Below are 10,152 nucleotides of genomic sequence, written 5' to 3' on the forward strand. Positions count from 1 at the left end.
GAGACCTTGGTCTCAGCATTGACTCCTGTCTAAATAAAGAGACCTTGGTCTCAGCATTGACTCCCTGTCTAAATAAAGAGACATTGGTCTCAGCATTGACTCCCTGTCTAAATAAAGAGACCTTGGTCTCAGCATTGACTCCCTGTCTAAATAAAGAGACCTTGGTCTCAGCATTGACTCCCCTGTCTAAATAAAGAGTCCTTGGTCTCAGCATTGACTCCCTGTCTAAATAAAGAGTCCTTGGTCTCAGCATTGACTCCCTGTCTAAATAAAGAGTCCTTGGTCTCAGCATTGACTCCCTGTCTAAATAAAGAGACCTTGGTCTCAGCATTGACTCCCTGTCTAAATAAAGAGACCTTGGTCTCAGCATTGACTCCTGTCTAAATAAAGAGACCTTGGTCTCAACATTGACTCCCTGTCTAAATAAAGAGACCTTGGTCTCAGCATTGACTCCCCTGTCAAAATAAAGAGACCTTGGTCTCAGCATTGACTCCCTGTCTAAATAAAGAGACCTTGGTCTCAGCATTGACTCCCTGTCTAAATAAAGAGACCTTGGTCTCAGCATTGACTCCCCTGTCAAAATAAAGAGAGCCTTGGTCTCAGCATTGACTCCCTGTCTAAATAAAGAGACCTTGGTCTCAGCAATGACTCCCTGTCTAAATAAAGAGACCTTGGTCTCAGCATTGACTCCCCTGTCTAAATAAAGAGACCTTGGTCTCAGCATTGACTCCCTGTCTAAATAAAGAGACCTTGGTCTCAGCATTGACTCCCTGTTTAAATAAAGAGACCTTAGTCTCAGCATTGACTCCCCTGTCTAAATAAAGAGACCTTGGTCTCATCATTGACTCCCTGTCTAAATAAAGAGTCCTTGGTCTCAGCATTGACTCCCTGTCTAAATAAAGAGACCTTGGTCTCAGCAATGACTCCCTGTCTAAATAAAGAGACCTTGGTCTCAGCATTGACTCCCTGTCTAAATAAAGAGACCTTGGTCTCAGCATTGACTCCCTGTCTAAATAAAGAGACCTTGGTCTCAGCATTGACTCCCTGTTTAAATAAAGAGACCTTGGTCTCAGCATTGACTCCCTGTCTAAATAAAGAGACCTTGGTCTCATCATTGACTCCCTGTCTAAATAAAGAGTCCTTGGTCTCAGCATTGACTCCCTGTCTAAATAAAGAGTCCTTGGTCTCAGCATTGACTCCCTGTCTAAATAAAGAGACCTTGGTCTCATCATTGACTCCTGTCTAAATAAAGAGTCCTTGGTCTCAGCATTGACTCCCTGTCTAAATAAAGATACCTTGGTCTCAGCATTGACTCCTGTCTAAATAAAGAGACCTTGGTCTCAGCATTGACTCCTGTCTAAATAAAGAGACCTTGGTCTCAGCATTGACTCCTGTCTAAATAAAGAGACATTGGTCTCAGCATTGACTCCCTGTCTAAATAAAGAGACCTTGGTCTCAGCATTGACTCCCTGTCTAAATAAAGAGACCTTGGTCTCAGCATTGACTCCCCTGTCTAAATAAAGAGTCCTTGGTCTCAGCATTGACTCCCTGTCTAAATAAAGAGTCCTTTGTCTCAGCATTGACTCCCTGTCTAAATAAAGAGTCCTTGGTCTCAGCATTGACTCCCTGTCTAAATAAAGAGACCTTGGTCTCAGCATTGACTCCCTGTCTAAATAAAGAGTCCTTGGTCTCAGCATTGACTCCCTGTCTAAATAAAGAGACATTGGTCTCAGCATTGACTCCCTGTCTAAATAAAGAGACCTTGGTCTCAGCATTGACTCCCTGTCAAAATAAAGAGACCTTGGTCTCAGCATTGACTCCCTGTCTAAATAAAGAGACCTTGGTCTCAGCATTGACTCCCTGTCAAAATAAAGAGACCTTCGTCTCAGCATTGACTCCCTGTCTAAATAAAGAGACCTTGGTCTCAGCATTGACTCCCTGTCAAAATAAAGAGACCTTGGTCTCAGCATTGACTCCCTGTCTAAATAAAGAGACCTTGGTCTCAGCATTGACTCCCTGTCAAAATAAAGAGACCTTGGTCTCAGCATTGACTCCCTGTCAAAATAAAGAGACCTTGGTCTCAGCATTGACTCCCTGTCAAAATAAAGGTTCAATAAATAAAATAAACTTGTTGAAGTTCAGTTCAGTTCATGATGAATGTCAAAAACACACAGCACTTGTTGAAGTTCAGTTCATGTTCAATGGAGCAAAGTACAGAGAGATCCTTGATGAAAACCTGCTCCAAAGCGCTCAGGACCTCAGACTGGGGCGAAGGTTCACCTTCCAACAGGACAACGACCCTAAGCACACAGCCAAGACAACGCAGGAGTGGCTTCGGGACAAATCTCTGAATGTCCTTGTGGCCCAGCCAGTGCCCGGACTTGAACCCGATCTAACATCTCTGGAGAGAACTGAAAATAGCTGTGCAGTGACGCTCCCCATCCAATCTGACAGAGCTTGAGAGAATCTGCAGAGAAGAATGGGAGAAACTCCCCAAATACAGATGTGCCAAGCTTGTAGCGTTATACCCAAGAAGACTCGAGGCTGTAATCGCTGCCAAAGGTGCTTTAACAAAGTACTGAGTAAAGGGTCTGAATACTTATGTAAATGTGATATTTCAGTTTTTTTCAGTTTTTTATTTTTAATACATTTGCAAACATTTCTAAAAGCCTGCTTTTGCTTTGTCATTATGGGGTATTGTGTGTAGATTGATGAAGGGGGGAAAAAACAATGTAATCAATTTTAGAATAAGGCTGTAACGTAACAAAATGTGGAAAAAGTCAAGGGGTCTGAATACTTTCCGAATGCACATATATATATACTGTGGCAAAGAAGGGGGCCGAGTGATAAATGGCAGATATGTGAGGGCAGAACTAATAAACGGGCTCTGCCCTCTCTAAAATGGCCACCCCTACAAGAACTACAGATCACAAAATGGCCGACCGCCAGAAACTACAATCCCCAGAAGCAAGGGGGAGGCTCACAAGGTGGGGCCGACCCACAGATAAGGGGTCAAGCCACACCAGCAAGAGAGAGAGAGAGCAAGGGGCTGTGGTTCTGTTAATGACTGAGAAAGAGAAAGTGACAATATATCGGCTGGATTTACCGTTTATGACCTGGACTGTTTGGACCCTGATCTACCGAGAACCTGATTTGTGTACTGAAAGAATTGTGTTTGACCAGATACAATGCTATTTTGTTGTGGTAAACAAATTGACAACAGACTTTTAGCATGCTTATAGAGAAGGACATTCAACAAGTGCAGCACTTACACAAATTACTGATGATTGGCTGAGAGAAATTGATGATAAAACTATTGTGGGGACTGTTTTGTTAGACTTCAGTGCAGCTTTTGACATTATCGATCATAGTCTGCTGCTGGAAAAACGTATGTGTTATGGCTTTACACCCCCTGCTAAATTGTGGATAAAGAGTTACTTATCTAACAGAACACAGAGGGTGTTCTTTAATAGAAGCCTCTCCAACATAATCCAGGTAGAATCAGGAATTCCTCAGGGCAGCTGTCTAGGCCCCTTACTTTTTTCCATCTTTACTAACGACATGCCACTGGCTTTGAGTAAAGCCAATGTGTCTATGTATGCGGATGACTCAACACTATACACGTCAGCTACTACAGCAACTGAAATAACTGCAACACATAACAAAGAGTTGCAGTTAGTTTCGGAATGGGTGGCAAGGAATAAGTTAGTCCTGAATATTTCCAAAACTAAAAGCATTTTATTTGGGTCAAATCATTCACTAAACCCTAAACCTCAACTACAGTGGGGAAAAAAAGTATTTAGTCAGCCACCAATTGTGCAAGTTCTCCCACTTAAAAAGATGAGACAGGCCTGTAATTTTCATCATAGGTACACGTCAACTATGACAGACAAATTGAGGATTTTTTTCTTCAGAAAATCACATTATAGGATTTTTTATGAATTTATTTGCAAATTATGGAAAATAAGTATTTGGTCACCTACAAACAAGCAAGATTTCTGGCTCTCACGGACCTGTAACTTCTTCTTTAAGAAGCTCCTCTGTCCTCCACTCGTTACCTGTATTAATGGCACCTGTTTGAACTTGTTATCAGTATAAAAGACACCTGTCCACAACCTCAAACAGTCACACTCCAAACTCCACTATGGCCAAGACCAAAGAACTGTCAAAGGACACCAGAAACAAAATTGTAGACCTGCACCAGGCTGGGAAGACTGAATCTGCAATAGGTAAGCAGCTTGGTTTGAAGAAATCAACTGTGGGAGCAATTATTAGGAAATGGAAGTCATACAAGACCACTGATAATCTCCCTCGATCTGGGGCTCCACGCAGATCTCACCCCGTGGGGTCAAAATGATCACAAGAACGGTGAGCAAAAATCCCAGAACCACACGGGGGACCTAGTAATGACCTGCAGAGAGCTGGGACCAAAGTAACAAAGCCTACCATCAGTAACACACTACGCCGCCAGGGACTCAAATCCTGCAGTGCCAGACGTGTCCCCCTGCTTAAGCCAGTACATGTCCAGGCCCATCTGAAGTTTGCTAGAGTGCATTTGGATGATCCAGAAGAGGATTGGGAGAATGTCATATGGTCAGATGAAACCAAAATATAACTTTTTGGTAAAAACTCAACTCGTCGTGTTTGGAGGACAAAGAATGCTGAGTTGCATCCAAAGAACACCATACCTACTGTGAAGCATGGGGGTGGAAACATCATGCTTTGGGGCTGTTTTTCTGCAAAGGGACCAGGACGACTGATCCGTGTAAAGGAAAGAATGAATGGGGCCATGTATCGCGAGATTTTGAGTGAAAAACCTCCTTCCATCAGCAAGGGCATTGAAAGATGAAACATGGCTGGGTCTTTCAGCATGACAATGATCCCAAACACACCGCCCGGGCAACGAAGGAGTGGCTTCGTAAGAAGCATTTCAAGGTCCTGGAGTGGCCTAGCCAGTCTCCAGATCTCAACCCCATAGAAAATCTTTGGAGGGAGTTGAAAGTCCGTGTTGCCCAGCGACAGCCCCCAAAACATCACTGCTCTAGAGGAGATCTGCATGGAGGATGGGCCAAAATACCAGCAACAGTGTGTGAAAACCTTGTGAAGACTTACAGAAAACGTTTGACCTGTGTCATTGCCAACAAAGGGTATATAACAAAGTATTGAGAAACTTTTGTTATTGACCAAATACTTATTTTCCACCATAATTTGCAAATAAATTCATTAAAAATCCTACAATGTGATTTTCTGGATTTTTTAAAATAATTTTGTCTGTCATAGTTGACATGTACCTATGATGAAAATTACAGGCCTCTCTCATCTTTTTAAGTGGGAGAACTTGCACAATTGGTGGCTGACTAAATACTTTTTTTCCCCACAGTACATCTCGTAATGAATAATGTGGAAATTCAGCAGGTTTAGGTGACTAAACTGCTTGGAGTAACCCTGGATTGTAGACTGTCATGGTCAAAACATATTGATTCAACAGTAGCTAAGATGGGGAGAAGTATGTCCATAATTCAGCGCTGCTCTGCCTTCTTAACAACACTATAAACAAGGCAGGTCCTACAGGCCCTAGTTTTGTCGCACAATTGGCTCAGAACAGGGCAGCACGGCTGGCCCTTAAAAGTACACGGAGAGCTAACATTAATGACATGAATGTCAGTCTCTCCTGGCTCAGAGTGGAAGAGAGATTGACTTCATCATTGCTTGTTTTTGTAAGAGGTGTTGACAAGCTGAACGTACCAAGCTGTGTGCCAGTATTCCAAACAGACAGCTCGGTACATTCAGCTTGTCAACACCTCTTACAAAAACAAGCAATGCATACCCCAGAAGACATGCCACCAGAGGTCTCTTCACAGTCCCCAAGTCCAGAACAGACTATGGGAGGCGCACAGTACTACATAGAGCCATGACTACATGGAACTCTATTCCACATCAGGTAACTGATGCAAGCAGTAGAATCAGATTTTAAAAACAGGTAAAAATACACCTTATGGAACAACAGGGACTGTGAAGAGACACACACAAGGGTATAGACACATGCATACGCACACATTGTGATATTGTTGTATGGTGGTATTATACATTTTGTATTGTAGATAGGTAGTGGTGTAATAATGTTATATGATATACTGTTTTATATTTTGTTTGATACGTAATGTAAGTGCTTTAATATGTTTGGACCACAGGAAGAGTAGCTGCTGCCTTGGCAGGAACTAATGGGGATCCCTAATAAATACAAAAACAAATACAAATACATTACATCCCAAATGCCACCCTATTCCCTACAGAGACCTAGTGCGCTATAAAGGGAAGAGGGGGCCATTTAGTGTACTATAAAGGGAAGAGGGGCCATTTAGTGCACTATAAAGGGAAGAGGGGGCCATTTAGTGCACTATAAAGGGAAGAGGGGCCATTTAGTGCACTATAAAGGGAAGAGGGGGCCATTTAGTGCAGTATAAAGGGAAGAGGGGGCCATTTATTGCACTATAAAAGGGGAAGAGGGGCCATTTAGTGCACTATAAATGGACGAGGGGCCATTTAGTGCACTATAAAGGGAAGAGGGGCCATTTAGTGCACTATAAAGGGAAGAGGGGGCCATTTAGTGCACTATAAAGGAAGAGGGGCCATTTAGTGCACTATAAAGGGAAGAGGGGCCATTTAGTGCACTATAAAGGGAAGAGGGGGCCATTTAGTGCACTATAAAGGGAAGAGGGGGCCATTTAGTGCACTATAAAGGGAAGAGGGGGCCATTTAGTGCACTATAAAGGGAAGAGGGGCCATTTAGTGTACTATAAAGGGAAGAGGGGGCCATTTAGTGCACTATAAAGGGAAGAGGGGCCATTTAGTGCACTATAAAGGGAAGAGGGGCCATTTAGTGTACTATAAAGGGAAGAGGGGGCCATTTAGTGCACTATAAAGGGAAGAGGGGGCCATTTAGTGCACTATAAAGGGAAGAGGGGCCATTTATATTACTATAAAGGAAGAGGGGCCATTTAGTGCACTATGGAAAGGAAGAGGGCCATTAGCACTATAAAGGGAAGAGGGGCCATTTAGTGCACTATAAAGGGAAGAGGGGGCCATTTAGTGCACTATAAAGGGAAGAGGGGGCCATTTAGTGCACTATAAAGGGAAGAGGGGGCCATTTAGTGCACTATAAAGGGAAGAGGGGCCATTTAGTGTACTATAAAGGAAGAGGGGGCCATTTAGTGCAACTATAAAGGGAAGGGGCCATTTAGTGCACTATAAAGGGAAGAGGGGCCATTTAGTGCACTATAAAGGGAAGAGGGCCATTTAGTGTACTATAAAGGGAAGAGGGGGCCATTTAGTACACTATAAAAAGGGACGAGGGGGCCATTTAATTGCACTATAAAGGGGCGAGGGGGCCATTTAGTACTATAAAGGGAAGAGGGGCCATTTAGTGCAACTATAAAGGGAAGAGGGGCCATTTAGTGTACTATAAAGGGAAGAGGGGGCCATTTAGTGTACTATAAAAAGGAAGAGGGGCCATTTAGTGCACTATAAAGGGAAGAGGGGCCATTTAGTGCACTATAAAGGAAGAGGGGCCATTTAGTACTATAAAGGGAAGAGGGGCCATTTAGTGCACTATAAAGGGAAGAGGGGCCATTTAGTGTACTATAAAGGGAAGAGGGGGCCATTTAGTGCACTATAAAGGGACGAGGGGGCCATTTAGTGCACTATAAAGGGACGAGGGGCCATTTAGTGCACTATAAAGGGAAGAGGGGCCATTTAGTGCACTATAAAGGGGAAGAGGGGCCATTTAGTGTACTATAAAGGGAAGAGGGGGCCATTTAGTGCACTATAAAGGGACGAGGGGGCCATTTAGTGCACTATAAAGGGAAGAGGGGGCCATTTGGGACGCAGCCATCATGTTGGGTAATTAAAACAGACAGAGCAGCCAGTAGAGCTGTTGATGTGTTGGAGGGGTTGAGGGGTTGGTTAGCGTGCCACTGTGGTATAGATCAACCCTCTGTCCTCCCCCTGTCCCCTCCCTCTCCTGATAGAGAAGTAAAGCTGGTCCCTTGCAGGGGATCCATAATAAACCCCAGGAAGAGTAGCTGCTGCCTTGGTAGCAGCTAATGGGGATCCCTAATAAATACAAATACTAATACCCTGCTATCCTCGACCACGCCAAACATTCAGGTACTGTCCTGTTCGAAATAACACTTTCTGTGGTGATTTTGTTTTGGTCTCCCGCTTAATTTGTGTACAAACTCTCCTAACCTTGAAGTGGTGGAGAATGTGGGCACATTGTGGTGTTTTATTGTGGTTGAAGAGGATAAACGGACTGGGTGTTTTATTGTGTTTGAAGCGGATAAACGGACTGGGTGTTTTATTGTGGTTGAAGAGGATAAACAGATTAGCCATACTGCTGGTCAGGTAGAGATGTATCTTTTATTGTAAAAAAAATCAGTTAGCAATCCAAAGGGGAGTCAGGTTTTTTTTGTGGTTTTGTTTGTTTCGTTCAGTTGGCTCTGGGGGGAAATTAATATGGAAGGAGCCATACAGGAGGCAGCCCAACAAGAGGCAACTAGAGCTTAACAAATAGCTCATCAGGATGCGATACGGAGTGACTCCAGAGTGGCGCAATGGTCTAAGGCACTGCATTGCAGTGCTAGCTGTGCCACTACAGATCCTGGTTCGAATCCAGGCTCTGTTGCAGCCGGCCACGACCGGGAGACCCATGGGGCGGCGCACAATTGGCCCAGCGTCGTCCAGGGTAGGGGAGGGAATGGCCGGCAGGGATGTAGCTCAGTTGTTAGAGCATGGCGTTTGCAACGCCAGGGTTGTGGGTTCGATTCCCACAGGGGGCCAGTATGAAAAATAAAATAATAATGTATGCACTCACTAACTGTAAGTCGCTCTGGATAAGAGCGTTTGCTAAATGACTAAAATGTAAAATGAATGCTGCAGGTCCAGCACCGCACCAACCAGCTGCTCAGAGAGGAAAAAGAGAGAAACACCCGGGAGTTAAGAGAAGGTCTGCAGGGGCTAAGCGGACCAAACTGGAGCTCAGCTACCAGCTACAAATACCCGAGAGGTCGGCCAAACATTTCCTTCAAATAATGACAAAGCAGGATGATGTGGTAGCACCTTCGAAAGGACGGCAGAGAGAGAGAAGTGGCCGAAAGAAGAATGGGCAGGGCTTCTGGCACCTGGCAGGGGACGCTAAAAAAGCGTATTTCGACCTTGAGTTGAAAGATGAACAGGACTATGATAAACTAAAGGGAGAGATTCTGACTAGACTGGGAGTGACCGTTACCGTGAGGGCACATCGCTTCCACCAGTGGGCCTACAGACCTGGACAACCCCCGTACACAGATGTTCGACTTGATTCACCTGGCACGGAAATGGTTGCGACTGGAGACCCGTTCATCCGCCGAGATCGTCGAGACCATTGTACTCGACCAGTTTCAGCAAGTTCTACCCCAAGAAATTCGACGATTGGTTGGCCAGAACTAGGTACTCTCCGCCGACCATCTCGTGGCCCTGGTTGAACGGTATTGTATGGCAGGAACAGCTGAGGAGCCACAGGAGGAAAAATCCCTGTTCCCCAGGCCCTGGCCAACCAGCGGACAGGGTAAGACTGTTTCAGTATTTGGGGGGGAGCAGCATGGGGCGAGCACCAGACTGGTGGCGAGACACTCCGGCAAAAGCCAAAAACCAGGACAGGGGGGTTGAGGGGTTCCCCTCCCCCGAAACCCTAATATCTGTTACAATTGTAATAGACCGGGACATATTGCGGCATACTACCCTATTAAAGAAGAGCCCATGCAATGTAACATTGGTGAAAAATAAGAAACTGATATATTATATGCATGTCCTGTGGTAACCGCTGTACTTGAAAGACCAAGAAACAAACTTATGTGTATGGTGAAGGTTGAAGGGAAGGATGTGGCAGCCCTGCTTGATTCCGGCAGTATGTTAACCTTAGTCGTAGCAAACTTATTGCAGACTCATAAACTGGATAAAAATCAGGATGTCAGTGTTATGTGCATTCATGGTGATACCCGCCCGTACCCCACAACCATAGTGAGCATACAAACTGAGAATGGCTTGCTGGATTATGATGTTGGTGTGGTCCCGAAGATGCCATATTATGTAATACTGGGTAGATACTTTTCTAAC

This window comes from Coregonus clupeaformis, chromosome 16 (assembly GCF_020615455.1).
Source record: "Coregonus clupeaformis isolate EN_2021a chromosome 16, ASM2061545v1, whole genome shotgun sequence".
NCBI lineage: Eukaryota > Metazoa > Chordata > Actinopteri > Salmoniformes > Salmonidae > Coregonus > Coregonus clupeaformis.